This window comes from Cupressus sempervirens, chromosome 11 (assembly GCF_028749045.1).
Source record: "Cupressus sempervirens isolate cs-2001-9-10 chromosome 11, ASM2874904v1, whole genome shotgun sequence".
Classification (NCBI taxonomy): domain Eukaryota; kingdom Viridiplantae; phylum Streptophyta; class Pinopsida; order Cupressales; family Cupressaceae; genus Cupressus; species Cupressus sempervirens.
The window spans coordinates 855,611,004-855,624,550 of record NC_143128.1 but is presented as its reverse complement, the minus strand read 5'-3'; positions in this window follow the sequence as shown (position 1 = coordinate 855,624,550).

Here is a 13,547-nt window from a genome sequence, read left to right as displayed (position 1 = left end):
GTGAATGCCAAACAATATAAAAGAATAATTAGGTGGAGAAAGATACGAAAGTTTAAAAATGCAAAAAGAGGGAAGTTAGCAGCTTTACTTCCGAAACCGATTCCACAAACCCCAGATAGCACAAGGGAGGGAGAACAAAGTCTGAGGCCGACTGAAATCTCTAAAACAATTAAGCAGTTTGATAATATCAGAGATATTAACAGTAAAGGGAAGCCAGATAATTCTTAGGTGATAGACACAGTGGAGGATGGGCTACCGAATAATTACAGCCCCACAAGGACGTGGTATCCAGACATTTTTGTGAACAATTTAGTAGCTATGAAGGAAAGGGTGTGGGCACTTGAGGAGAGGAGCCAAATAGAAAGTATCACAATGAAAAGAGTTACTGAAGATAACTGGAAGCTGGCAGCGGAGGTCAAGTCACTTAGAGAACAAATTCAAAAATTGCAATTTAATATGGAAAAAGGAGAGTATGAATTAATATTGTTAAAGAAAGAAGTAGGGGAAAAGAGGACAGCAGCAAGTACTACGGGAGAAGGAGAGGCTACAAAAGCAGACAAAAACTCGCAAATGAAGAATATACAAGATGCCATGCCCAATATGGAAATAAAAGAGAATCAACTCAGAGAACAGATTGAAGAAGTTAGATCATGGGCCAACATAGTAAAGGGGCCAGCAAACACTCCTATTGACAACATAGAAAAACAAGTTCGGAGACAAATTAGAGAGGAAAAAGAAAGAAATGAGAAAGCAACAAATATCGTTGTCAAAGGGCTACGAGACTATGGAGAACAGGAGAAAACAACGGATTTAGTTAAAGACTTCTTTAAAGACCAATTAGACTGGCATGGAACAACCATACAAGCTCAAAGAATCAGAAAATGGATTAGACGAGGCAAAGATAGACATGTTAGAGTGACAATGAAGAATATAGGAGATAAAAATAACATTTTCAGCAAGAGGAAGTTTCTTAGAGGCACACACATATATCTTGATGATGACCTCACTGTAACTCAACAAGAAGAAAGGAGGAAGGAATGGGAAAAAGTGAAAACAGCAAGAGGAAAAGGCAAGTGGGCGTGGCTACAAGATGGCAAAGCCCAAATCAGCGACAAAATCACATGCAATAAATAGGAACTCGGGCCCACCCAGGAACATTTAACTATAGTTAGCTGGAACTGTAGAGGTTATCCTTGGAGAAGAGGACCTGGGTTAGGGCCGATAGCTAAAGATAATGACATCATTATGCTTACCGAGACTCATGAACATGATGGATGTAGAGTTCTAGATTTTGAAGGGTATAAGAAGGTATCACTGTGGAATGAAAAGATAGATAATGGTAAGGGGCATGGAGGCATCACCGTTCTAATAAAAGAAACTTGGAGCAGATTTGTAAACTTAGAGAAAGAAGATGTAAACAAGCAGTATATTTGGATAAAAATAACAAAGAATCAAATTTCTACAAGGGTGGCTATATGTTACTTCGCTCCAAAAGGCTCAAAAATATATTAAAAACATAGATTGGATCGAGAAGATCCATTCGTTGTGCTAAAAAAAGACATAACAGCCTTTAGCTCTTTAGGGGAAATAATGTTAATAGGGGATTTCAATGCTAGAACAACAAACAATCAAACTCTCAATCTTAAGGAGAGTTACAATGAAAGCAGAGATCCAGTTTGGCTCGAAGAAGAAGGGACACAAAAATGGGAAAGATCTTCATAGGATAGCATGGGAAAGATTAATCATTTTGGTGTTGAATTACTAGGCTTATGCTGCCTATACAACATGGTTATATGCAATGGTATGGAAAAGTGGCCTAAATCAGGAGGCATCACATGCAAAGACACAATGGACAAAGTGTTGTTGATTATGTTATATGCTCGCAAGACTATGTCGCAAAGATAATTAACTTTGAGATAGAAGATTGCCCCATAGAGTTAAAATCTGATCATAACCCCATCTTGATAAGGGTGACTACTCACTTTAAAGATCAACATATTGTTCCAAAACTTTTACAAAAGAGGAAGATGATTCCGACTAGCAAAGTTTTAATGACACAAGAAAACCATGATACTTTTCAAGACTCTCTTTTGCGGCTGTCTAGGATTCCGGGAAACCATCTAGAGTCTGAAAAACAGCATTTCATGGACAAGGATAATCTTGTTCTTACTATCATTAAAGCATTGGAGGAGTGTAAAAGATCTAGGGCCACAAAAGAAGCCAAGAACACTTTTCCGGCCAATCCTTGGTTTGATGAGGAGTGCAAAATGGCAAAAAGGAATTGGAAAAAGAACATGAACAAAGAAAGTAGAAAAGAGTATGATCAACTGATTAAAAAGAAGAAAGAAGAGTATGTGAACAAGAGAAGAATAGAGTTGATTAATCTTGGTAAAAACAACCCCAAAAAATTTTGGAAAGAGCTTTAGCAGAGAAAAACTTAGATAGTGAATAACATAACAGGAACCAAATGGCTGGAATATGCCAAGACTCTCTACGAATGTGATCTAAGAGAGCATAGTACCATGGAAACAGAGACTACAGGGGAGTTATTCAGTGAAAATGATATTATTCAAGGCATTAGGAGGTTAGCTGTTGGTAAAGCGCAAGATATAGATGGGCTACAAGTGGAATACTTAAAATGGGGTGCTGAAATCCTCACACCACACATCACTAAGATTTTCAACAGTGTCAATAGAGAAGGTTTCCCTGTAAAATGGACTACAAGTGTGGTGATCCCACTCCACAAAAGTGGAGATATAAACAATCCTTCTAATTACCGAACCATCATGATCAATCCACTATTTGGCAAGTTATTTGGTAGTTTGGTAGAACAAAAAATCAGCAACTGGGCTGAAACAGAAGGCAAACGTGCAAAAGGGCAAGCAGGCTTTAGACCGAAACACTCTACTATAGATCACGGCATCACTCTCAGGCATTTGATAGAGAAAGTTTGGGACACTCTGGGGAACGAGGCTTTTTGTTGTTTCGTGGACTTTAAAAAAGCTTTCGACACAGTGCCACGTAATAAACTATGGGATAGAATGGTAGAGCTGGATGTCCCTAAAGAACTTAGGTCAGCAATTTACAGATTATATGAGCAGGTCAAAGCTAAAATCAGAACGACAGAAGGGATATCAGAAGATTTTGACAGCAACATCGGGGTTAAGCAAGGGTGTCAGCTTTCTCCAACACTATTCGGGCTCTATATTGACAAGTTAGAAGAGTGGATAAACAAGACCAATGGTGAGGGGGTGCAGCTGGCCCACTTCGTGATAAGATTGCTCTTATATGCAGATGATCTCATAATTCTTGCTAGAACAGCTAAAGGTTTGAAAGAGCACTTGAAAGCACTAAATTTTTTTTGTCATGATGTAGGAATGCAAGTTAACACTAGCAAAACCAAAATTATGATCCTCTCACTAAAGAAGAATAGGGGCATACAAGACAAGTTTCTGTTTGAAAATAGCCCCCTTGAGATTGTGGAAGAGTACAAATACTTGGGCATCGATTTTCATAACAAACTCAACTGGGATACTTGTAGATCGAAAAGGATCCAAGGGGGCTGGAAGGCGTTATACTCTTTATAGAACAAGTGCAGGAACGCAGAATTATGGGATTGGACGACCATGAAAACTCTGTTTGGTTTGCTGGTCACTTCAGTTATTCTATACGGATGTGAAGTGTGGGGCGGTAGTATGTCCAAACAGAAATGGCGGCAAGTAGAAAGAATTCAAAAACACTTTATCACATGCAATCTTAAAGTCAAGACCACAGTTCCGTATGAAATCCTTTTGGCGGAGGTGGGTTCCTTTCCATTAGAAGCCGTTGCATTGATCCAAATGCTAAGCTATTTAAAGAAAACCCAAGGTCTAGAAACACATCGTTGGCCCAAGTTGGTAATAGAGGAAAAACTTGTGAGGCAAAAAAGCACATGGATGAAACAAAATGACAAATGGATGCAAAAATGGGATATCAACATCCAAGCTTGCCCGGATAACATTAAAGAAATAAAAAAGTTTGTCAATGAAAAATTTCACAATATTCTGTGGACAAGACACATAGGGAGGAAAAAATTTGATTACATTAAAGAATTTAATCCCACTTCTAGTCATGATGAAAAGGCCTATATAAGGGCACCTATTAACTGGAAAGCAAAAATGTTGATGGCACAAATTAGAACTAGTTCATATTAGCTGCGATGTGAAACTGGTAGATGGCAAGTTCCAAAGGAAGAGTGGGCAGACAGAACATGTTTATTCTGCAATATGGGAACAGTGGAGACAAAGCAACACTTTGTCATGGAATGCTTGGCTTACAACGACATCAGATCTGATTATACAAAAATTTTGCAGAACAAGGACTTCAACTATTTATTTGAGGAAGATCAAGTGAAGAGAACAACGGATTTGATTATCAAAATTCAGAGAAGAAGAGACAAGTTAACCAAAACTTTGCAACTGAATAGTTTGGCTCCTGACTCGGAGGGCGATTGCATGGGTCCCATAGACTACTTTAGTCTCGTGGATGTCATTAAAATCTATCATATCATTACATAAAAGATCTTTAACAAGGTCATTTGAGAGTTTCTTCATTACTTGGATTACTAGTATGGCTATCTTTTTATTTAAGAGTGGGGATATTAATAACTTGTTCAATTATCGTACTGTTATCGTTAACCCCTTATTTGGCAAGCTTTTTGGAAGCATAGAGGAATGTAGAATTAGTTGTTAGACAAAATGGGAAGGAAAAAGAGCAAAAGGACAAGTGGGTTTCAAACATAAACATTCTCTTAGAGTGGAGTTACCATTGCACCAAAAGATCGATCTATTAATGTCTGATACAACCATTCAACTTATAGCACACACAAAGTTGTTAATCTCTTGTCACGAATCCCAAGGGGAGCACTGAACAAATTTTTAATAATCTCCTTGAACATACTCGAGGGTTTGAGAATTTGAACCTATGACCAAGCTTTGATACCACTTGTTAGAGTGGGGTTGTTATTGTGCCAAAAGACCAATCTATCAATGCCTGATACAACCACTCAACTTATAGTACACAGGGGGCAATTAAGCCCTTGTCACGAATCTCGAGAGGGAGCGTTGAACAAAATTTCCAGCACATTCTACTATTCATTATTGCATCACTCTTAGGCATTTAATAGAGAAATACATTATTGTTTTATGGACTTCAAGAAAGCATTTGAAACGGTACCTAGAGATAAGCTATGGAGTATAATGGAAGAATAAGGCATTTTGGATGTGTATAGTGCAGCGACGCAAAGACTTTATGAGAGAGTTAGAGCCAAAATCAAAACTAGAGAGGGAATGATTGAATGTTTTGGTAGTGAGATTGGTGTGAAGCAAGGGTGCCCAGTATTCCCCAATTTGTTTGGCTTATATATTGATAAGCTTGAATTATGTGTAGACAGAATTGATGGTGAGGGGGTTCAATTAGATGGCCATGTAGTGAAATTTATTCGATATGTTGACGATCTCATCTTAATATCAAATCAGGGATTAAGAGAATATTTAGAGGCTTTGGAACAGTTTTGTCAAGAAGTGGGGATGCACGTGAACAATACCAAGACAAAAGTCATGGTTTTTTCTTTGACAATAAAGGAGAAACATATGGTCTTTCTTTTCGAAGGCAGCATGTTAGAAATTGTGAAAGAATATAAATATTTGGGGATTTACTTCCATTATAGGCTCAACTAGGAGACGTGTCAAGAAAAGGTTATACATGGAGGATTAAAAATATCTTATCTAATGCAAAGCAAATGTAGAAAGGTCAAGCTCTAGATTGGAAGACCAAGGAAACTCTCTTTGGTTTGTTGGTCACATAATTGTTATTTACAAATGCAAGACATTAATTGTTCTTTATGGATGCAAGATTTGTGGGGGGGGGTGGGGGTGAGTATGACAAAGTGTGGGTGGAGACCCTTAGAGAGGGTCCAAAAATACTTAATCACTAGCAATATTAAAGTCAAGGCCTTGGTACCATGTGAAATCCTATTAGCATAAGTCAGTATGTACTTGTTGGAGGCGGCAATGGTAACATGGTTAATAAGCTATTTAAAGAATCTTGAAAACATGGATGACCAACATTGGCCCAAATTTGTAATGAAAGAGGGTTTAACTCTTAGAAAGAGGACTTGGATGAAATAAAACATAAAATGCACATGAAGCATCAATTTACAAGATTGGCCTTCTACTAATGGGGAAATGAAGTTTGTCATGGGAAATTTTTTAACTGCCATGTGGTCTCATAGCATGGGTTAGAAAAAGACACACTATATCAAAGTATTCAACCCTTCTCAAGGACGTGAGGATCAAGCATACCTAGTGATAGCTATTAAAGGTAAGGCTGGTGTGTTAACGATTCAATTGAAGATCAACTCACATCATTTGAGAAATGACATGGGTAGATGGAAAAGGCCCAAAGATGAGTGGGACGAGAAAATCAGTAGGTTTTGCAAAAAAGGTCTGGTTGAAAATTAATGACACTTTTTGATTGATTGCATGACATATGGAGATATTCGGGCCTAGTATGGGGGCATCTTGGAAGATGGCATAATCATGCATGATTCATTTGAGGAGCATATGATGATGCAAATTGTTAGTTTGGTTGTCAAGATTCATAGCAAGAGATCTCATTTGAAAGGAATATGGAGTTAGTATAAGCTTGTGATTTGTGGTCCCTTAGACTGATGGTCTCATAGATTTCATTAAAAATCTTCATTCATCCATTATCTATTTATTGGTCCTAGGCACATTAAAAAATTTATGCATTATTAGATGGTGTTTCACTATTGTTAATTATTTTGGAGTTATAAATGTTAGCATGAATGTTGATGGTATTTTTGTTGGCATGAATGTTGATGATATTCCTTTGGGGAGTATCCTAAGCATTGGAGAGATTATTTACATGATTGACATGTTGTATTTATGACTGTGTTTGTCATTGATGTCAACATATTATTGTTTTTGTGAAAATTGGCAGAGTAACTGACAAAGAACAAGGTCATACAGATTGTGTATTGATGATCAGGTCAAGCGTAGTTAAGGATATTTTCTACACTCTGTCCTGATGAAGTGGACAATAGCACATTCAGAGAGTTGAAGACATCCAAGAGTTATTCATGAATTATAGAGGACAATGTACGATTAGAATACCTAAGAAGCAATTTTTGATATTTGGATTATATCTCTTAACAAGGATAAAATCATGATGTACAAAGTTGGACAGTGATAGTAAACAACCTAATGATTACATCAAAGAGTGTGCAAGGTTAGAGGTTGCACGAGTAAGAAGTTCTAAAGACTATGAGCCGACAATGATTTGTAATTGTGAAAAGTTGTAATGTTTTGTAATATCGTAATGAGGTCCTATTATAATTAATTGGGAAAGCCTCAAGGCTAACTCAAGGAATTATTTTGAGGGCATGGTATAAAGGAAAGTTATTTTCCTTGTTGTAATGTGTTAAGTTTATAACCTGATAATCACCAGGTCTGAAAGTGCAGATTGCACTAAATCTTCTAGGTTCTAAGTATCTATGTATGGCTTTGTATTTATACTCCTATATTTCTCCTCTAGGCGAAAACTTTCCAGATTTATTAATATTAAACAAAGAAACTAACACAATGTGTTAGTTATTAGTTAATGATGGTTTATCTTGCATATCGTCAGTTTTCTTGAGGAGTCATAAAGCCGACCAAGGAAAGGGACATGCTCTTTGAGGGTGATGTCCTTTGGTCTAGATATTTAGAGGGATGGTGATGTAGTTTTGAAGGATACACAAACATAATTAAGTCTGCTCCTTCAAGCATCTACATTCAGCGAATGTAAATCAGAGATACTACAATTCAATCAAAGATTGATTATAGATTATTGGATCTGCATTAAAGATAGGTGTCAACTTCCTCAACATTCAGAATATATAGAAGACCATTCTTAGCATTTAAAGATTGAATTAAAAGTTTGATTCAGAGATAAAGAATTAGCATAAACTTTACATGGTATTAGAGCTTTGGTAATCGAATCTAGGCTCTGCAAAATTTTAGTAATCAGACTTTGTATACATCTAGCAACTATCTTCTATCTTCAATGGCATACACAATCAGACCTGAGGATAGGTTTGATGGGAAAGACCACTTTGATGCCTAGAAATTCAGAACCATGATTGTTCTTGAAGAGAACAATGTAAAACAATTTGTTGATGGAGCATCCAAACAACCTCCAGTTAGATCTCACAAGTCTATCTGAAGCAGAGGAAATAGAAAAGCTATTCAAATCATTTTGGATGGAGTAAAAAATGATATCGTACCTATGCTTACAAAACATCAAACTACCTTTGATATGATGAATGCATTATGAAATGCATATGAAGTAAACAATGCAACTAGGGTTCTCGCACTAAAAAGGAAATTGAATCACATTCAGATAAAGAAAGGAGAATCGATAAATTCTTACTTCCTAAGAGTTGTCAACACTAGAGATGAAATATCAAGCATAGGAACCATCATTAGTGACACATAATTAACACTTATGGCTATAGATGGATTGCCAAATTCATGGGAGAATTTTCACAAGGAATAAGTGCCAGAGATAAGTTTCCAAACTTTAACAAACTCAAGAATGATTGTCTTCAAGAGGAATCCATAAAACTAAAGAAAGGAGGGAAACCAAAAGTAGAAGATGAAGAACTTCATGTTCTTAGTACAAACTCCTATAAGGGCAAGAAGAAGCATTTCAAGAAGAAAAAGGGAAATCAAAAGAATGGAAAACTCAAGAAAGATATATCTAAAATAAAGTGTTTCAAATGTGAAAAATTTGGCCACTATAGATCTAATTGTCCTAAAAATTCCAAACAACAAGCAAATTGTACAAATGTCATTAGAGAAGAAGATACTTATGATCCTTAGAACCTTGTTTTGTATTCCTCTCTATCAAATGAAATTTCAAATAAAGCATGGATAAATGATAGTGGATCTTCTAGACATATAATAAGATACAAATAAACTCTAGATTCTTTATCAAAGAAGGTTAACGGTGAAGTTACCATTGGTGATAACTCAGCACACTCTGTTGAAGGAATTGGAAATTGTACTTTGAAACTAAAATTAGGAAATACTCTTCTTCTTAAAGGTGTACTCTATGTACCAAGAATTATAATAAACCTAATCTCAATTACAACACTTGAAGATGATGGGCATAATGTTGCATTCGTGGATGGCAAAGTATCAACTTGGGCAAAGAATTTCTCAATCAAGAAAGTGAAGTTGATAGGCTAGAGAAAAGGATATTCAAGCCTTAATTCATGAAGTTGTAGACATAAATGAGATATGGCACAAAAGATTAGGGCACGTAAATTTCAAAACCCTATTAGCTATGGAGAAGATGGTTACTGGGTTACCCAAACTAAATAAAGACCACTCAAGTATTTGCAAAGGGTGTGCTTTGGGTAAGAACACTAGAAGTCCATTTCATGATAGTACTAGGAAAACAAATAATGTATTGGAATTAATTCATTCAAATTTATGTGGCCCTATGTTTGTTCCTTCTCTTGGAGGATTTTGGTTTTACATTTTGTTCATAGATGACTTCTCTTGGAAAACATGGATTTACTTCTTAAAATGCAAAGAATCAGAAGAAATTCTAAAGAGATTCAAAGATTTCAAGACATTAACTAAAAAACTTCAGGACATAAGATTAAAACCCTTAGAACTGATAGCGGAGGGGAATATACCTTAGACTTGTTTAAAAGTTTTTGTAAAGAATCAGGGATTAAGAGGGAATACACTATTCCTTATAATCCAGAACAAAATGGGGTAGCAGAAAGAAAGAATAGAGCAATTATAGAAGCTGCTAGAGCTATGATTATTGATCAAAATCTAGAATATTTTCTTTGGGTAGAAGCCTCTTTTACCGTTGTATATATTCAAAATAGAATCCCTCACTCTTACCTTAGAGATAAAAATCTTGAAGAAGTATTTACTAAGGTCAAACCCAATATAAGTCATCTCAAGATTTTTGGGTGCCCTATATATATCCATGTTCCTAAAGAAAAGAGAACCAAGTTGGAACCCTCTAGAAGGAAAGGTATTTTTGTAGGGTTTAGCAAAACATCTAAAGCATACAGGATTTTCATACCTAGACAGAAAAAGTATTGAACTTAGTAGGGATGTGATTTTTGAAGAAGATCTTGCATTCAAAAGAGCCCTAAGTTCTGAATAGCCTTCCCCTTTATCCAGTTTTGAAAGAAATAGTGAATCTGGGTCCTAGAGGGAGAACTTAGAAGAAATTGAAGATGAAATTCAAAACCTGAATCTTGAAAAAAATCAAAATTCAAAGAAAAGACCACTTTGGGCCATTAAAATAGTTGAGGCAGCTCAAGACTTTGCCGCACTTTCCAAAATAGTCAGAGAAAGAAAAAGACCTAAAAGATTCTCTGATTATACAACAAACATGAGTGATTTATCCAAAATAGAACCAACCAATCCTTCTGATGCTATTAAACATACAACTTGGAAAGAAGCTATGACAAAAGAATACCAATCTATTATGAAAAATCATGTTTGGGAAATTATTCCAAGACCTAAAGGAAAATCTGTTATTTCTTCCAAATGGATATCTAAAATAAAGCATGCTATTGATGATAGTATTGAGAAGTATAAAGCTAGATTTGTAGCTAGAGGATTCTCTCAAAAAGAAGGGATTAATTATGAAGAAACCTTTTCTCCTATTGCCAGATATACCTTTGTAAGAGCAGTCTTAGCAATTGTTGCATCAAAGGGATGGAAGGTGCATCAGATGGATGTAAAAGCAACATTCCTAAATGGAAAGATTTTAGAAGAAGTATATATGGAGCAACTAGAAGTATTTGAAGCTCATGATCCTAACACATTTGTTTGCAGGCTCAAGCAAACTCTCTATGGGCTTAAATAGACTCCCAGGGCTTGGTATGAAAGAACTGATAAATATCTCACCGACTTAGGATTCTCCTAGAATGAAGCTGATCCAAATTTATATTATAAAAGAGATAAAAATGATATGGTAATTTTGATAGTGTATGTTGATGATTTATTAATCACAAGTGATAATCATCTTATAGATCAATGCAAGAAAGATCTAACTAGAGAATTTGAGATGAAAGACTTGGGGCTTCTCCATTAATTCCTAGGATTGGGAGTATGATAGAATTTTGAGAGTATCATAATTAATCAAGGAAAGTATACATTAGATATTTTGAAAATATTTGGAATGTGGAACTGCAAGTCTATGTCTTCTCCATTGGAGACTAATTTACATAAACTTAAAGAAGCAGCAACATAATCACCTTCCATAGATTCTACTCTCTACAAAAAGATGATTGGATTCCTTATGTACTTAGTAAATACAAGGCCTGATATTTGCTATGCAGTTAATACCTTAAGTTAGTTTATGTGTGAATCGAAGGAGATTCACCTAGTTGCGGTTAAACACATAATGAGATACCTACAAGGCACTCTTAATTTTGGACTCAAATATGAGAAAGTTTCTTTAGACTTGCATGGATTGACCGACTCAAATTGGGGTGGAAGTGTTAAAGACAGAAAAGGTACTTTAGGATGTCATTTCAGTTTAGGATCAGCTATGATATCTTGGATTTGCAAAAAGCAATCTTCAGTAGCTTAGAGCTCCACAAAAGTCAAATACATTACAACAACAATGGCCTCTCGAGAAGCAATTTGGCTGAGGAAGTTACTTGTGGGATTATTTGGGCAATCCATGAATCCTATGATTATTCATTGTCATAATCAGAGTTCCATCAAGCTCTCAATGAATCTAGTTTTCCATGACAAGTCCAAGCATATTGAAATTCCTTACCATTATGTAAGAGATATGGTAGACATGAATTCTGTAAAATTGGAATACATATGCACTGTTGATCAGACAATAGACATTCTCACCAAACCTCTATCTAGAGTGAAGATAGAACATTTTAGGAGGAGACTTGGTATGGTTAAGTTGTAATCTGTTTGTACTCTTTTGATTATTAATAAAATAACTTTATTTGTCAGGCTATTGATTGTTATGGGCTTCACCATTTGTATTCATTCTTTAAGAGGTGACGATCTTTGAGATAATGAACACTTGTATAAAATACATTATGAGAGATGACGATCTCTTAGATAATGTGCTAAATAGTAGAGTTCTAATGTAAGATCTAGATGAGTTCAAGATCATATTGTGATGTAAACATTGCTATGTCTATGAGTCATAATTTGGATAAAGGAAGAATTTTAGTATTCTCTAGGTTTGTCCTATATTCTAGTAGATCTTAAACTCAGGATCTTGTTGTGATATAGAAATACCAATTTCTATGAGTCACAACTTGGATAAATGAAGAAAGTAAATTACTATTCATATTTATCCTATAACTTATCACTAGTAGTAGTGATTTGTCATATCACAGACTGAGTGATATGACATTGTGTCATGTGTTCTATGATATCACATACTAAGAAGATTCAGACAAATATAGAGCATTAATTCTTGCTTATTCATCTATATTGATGTTGCTAGATATGATATCTCTCTGTGTGATTATCAAGTTAAGAGGGAGTGCTAAGTTTATAACTTGATAATCACCAGGTCTGAAAGTGCAGATTGCACTAGATCTTCTAAGTTCTAAGTATGTATGTATGGCTTTGTATTTATACTCCTATATTTCTCCTCTAGGCAGTGACTTTCCAGATTTTTTAATATTAAACAAAGAACCTAATAAAATGTGTTAATTATTAGTTATGTTGGTTTATCTTGCGTATTGCTGGTTTTCTTGAGGTGTCATAAAGCCAATCAAGGAAAGGGACATGCCCTTTGAGGGTGACATCCTTTGGTCTAGATATTTAGAGAGATGGTGATGTAGTTTTGAAGGATACACAAAAATAATTAAGTCTGCTCCTTCAAGCATCTACATCCAACAAATTTAAATCAGAGATACTACAATTCAATCAGAGATTGATTATAGATTATTGGATCTGCATTAAAGATAGGTGTCAACTTCCTCAACATTTAGAATATATAGAAGATCATTCTCAACATTTAAAGATTGAATTAAAAGTTTGATTCAGAGATAAGGAATTAGAAAAAACTTTACATAATGTATATATTTTCAAGTGTGATATACAAAGTATTTGATAAATGTTATTAAGTGATCCGAGGGATTATTGGATGCAAAGTTGGTGATCTGGTATCGAGATTAGAAGAGGTTTGGTTCAATCAAGAGGATAGGGAAAGAGCTTAGATTATTTTATTTCTATTATTCTGCAAGGAATAATACATAGACGAGTTGGATAGTGAGTTTGGTGGTCTTTCTCTTGAAGCTATTTGGATAGTGAGTCCTTATGCCTTCTACAGCTCCTAAGAGGGTTGGCACAACTCCTAATAGGGTTGGAATCTCCTAACACGGATTCAAAGTATCATAACAGGGATTGATATGTACTGAATGTATTTCATTGGCTTCTAACAAAGCCCATCCTCTAACAAGGAACATTTATATTAGT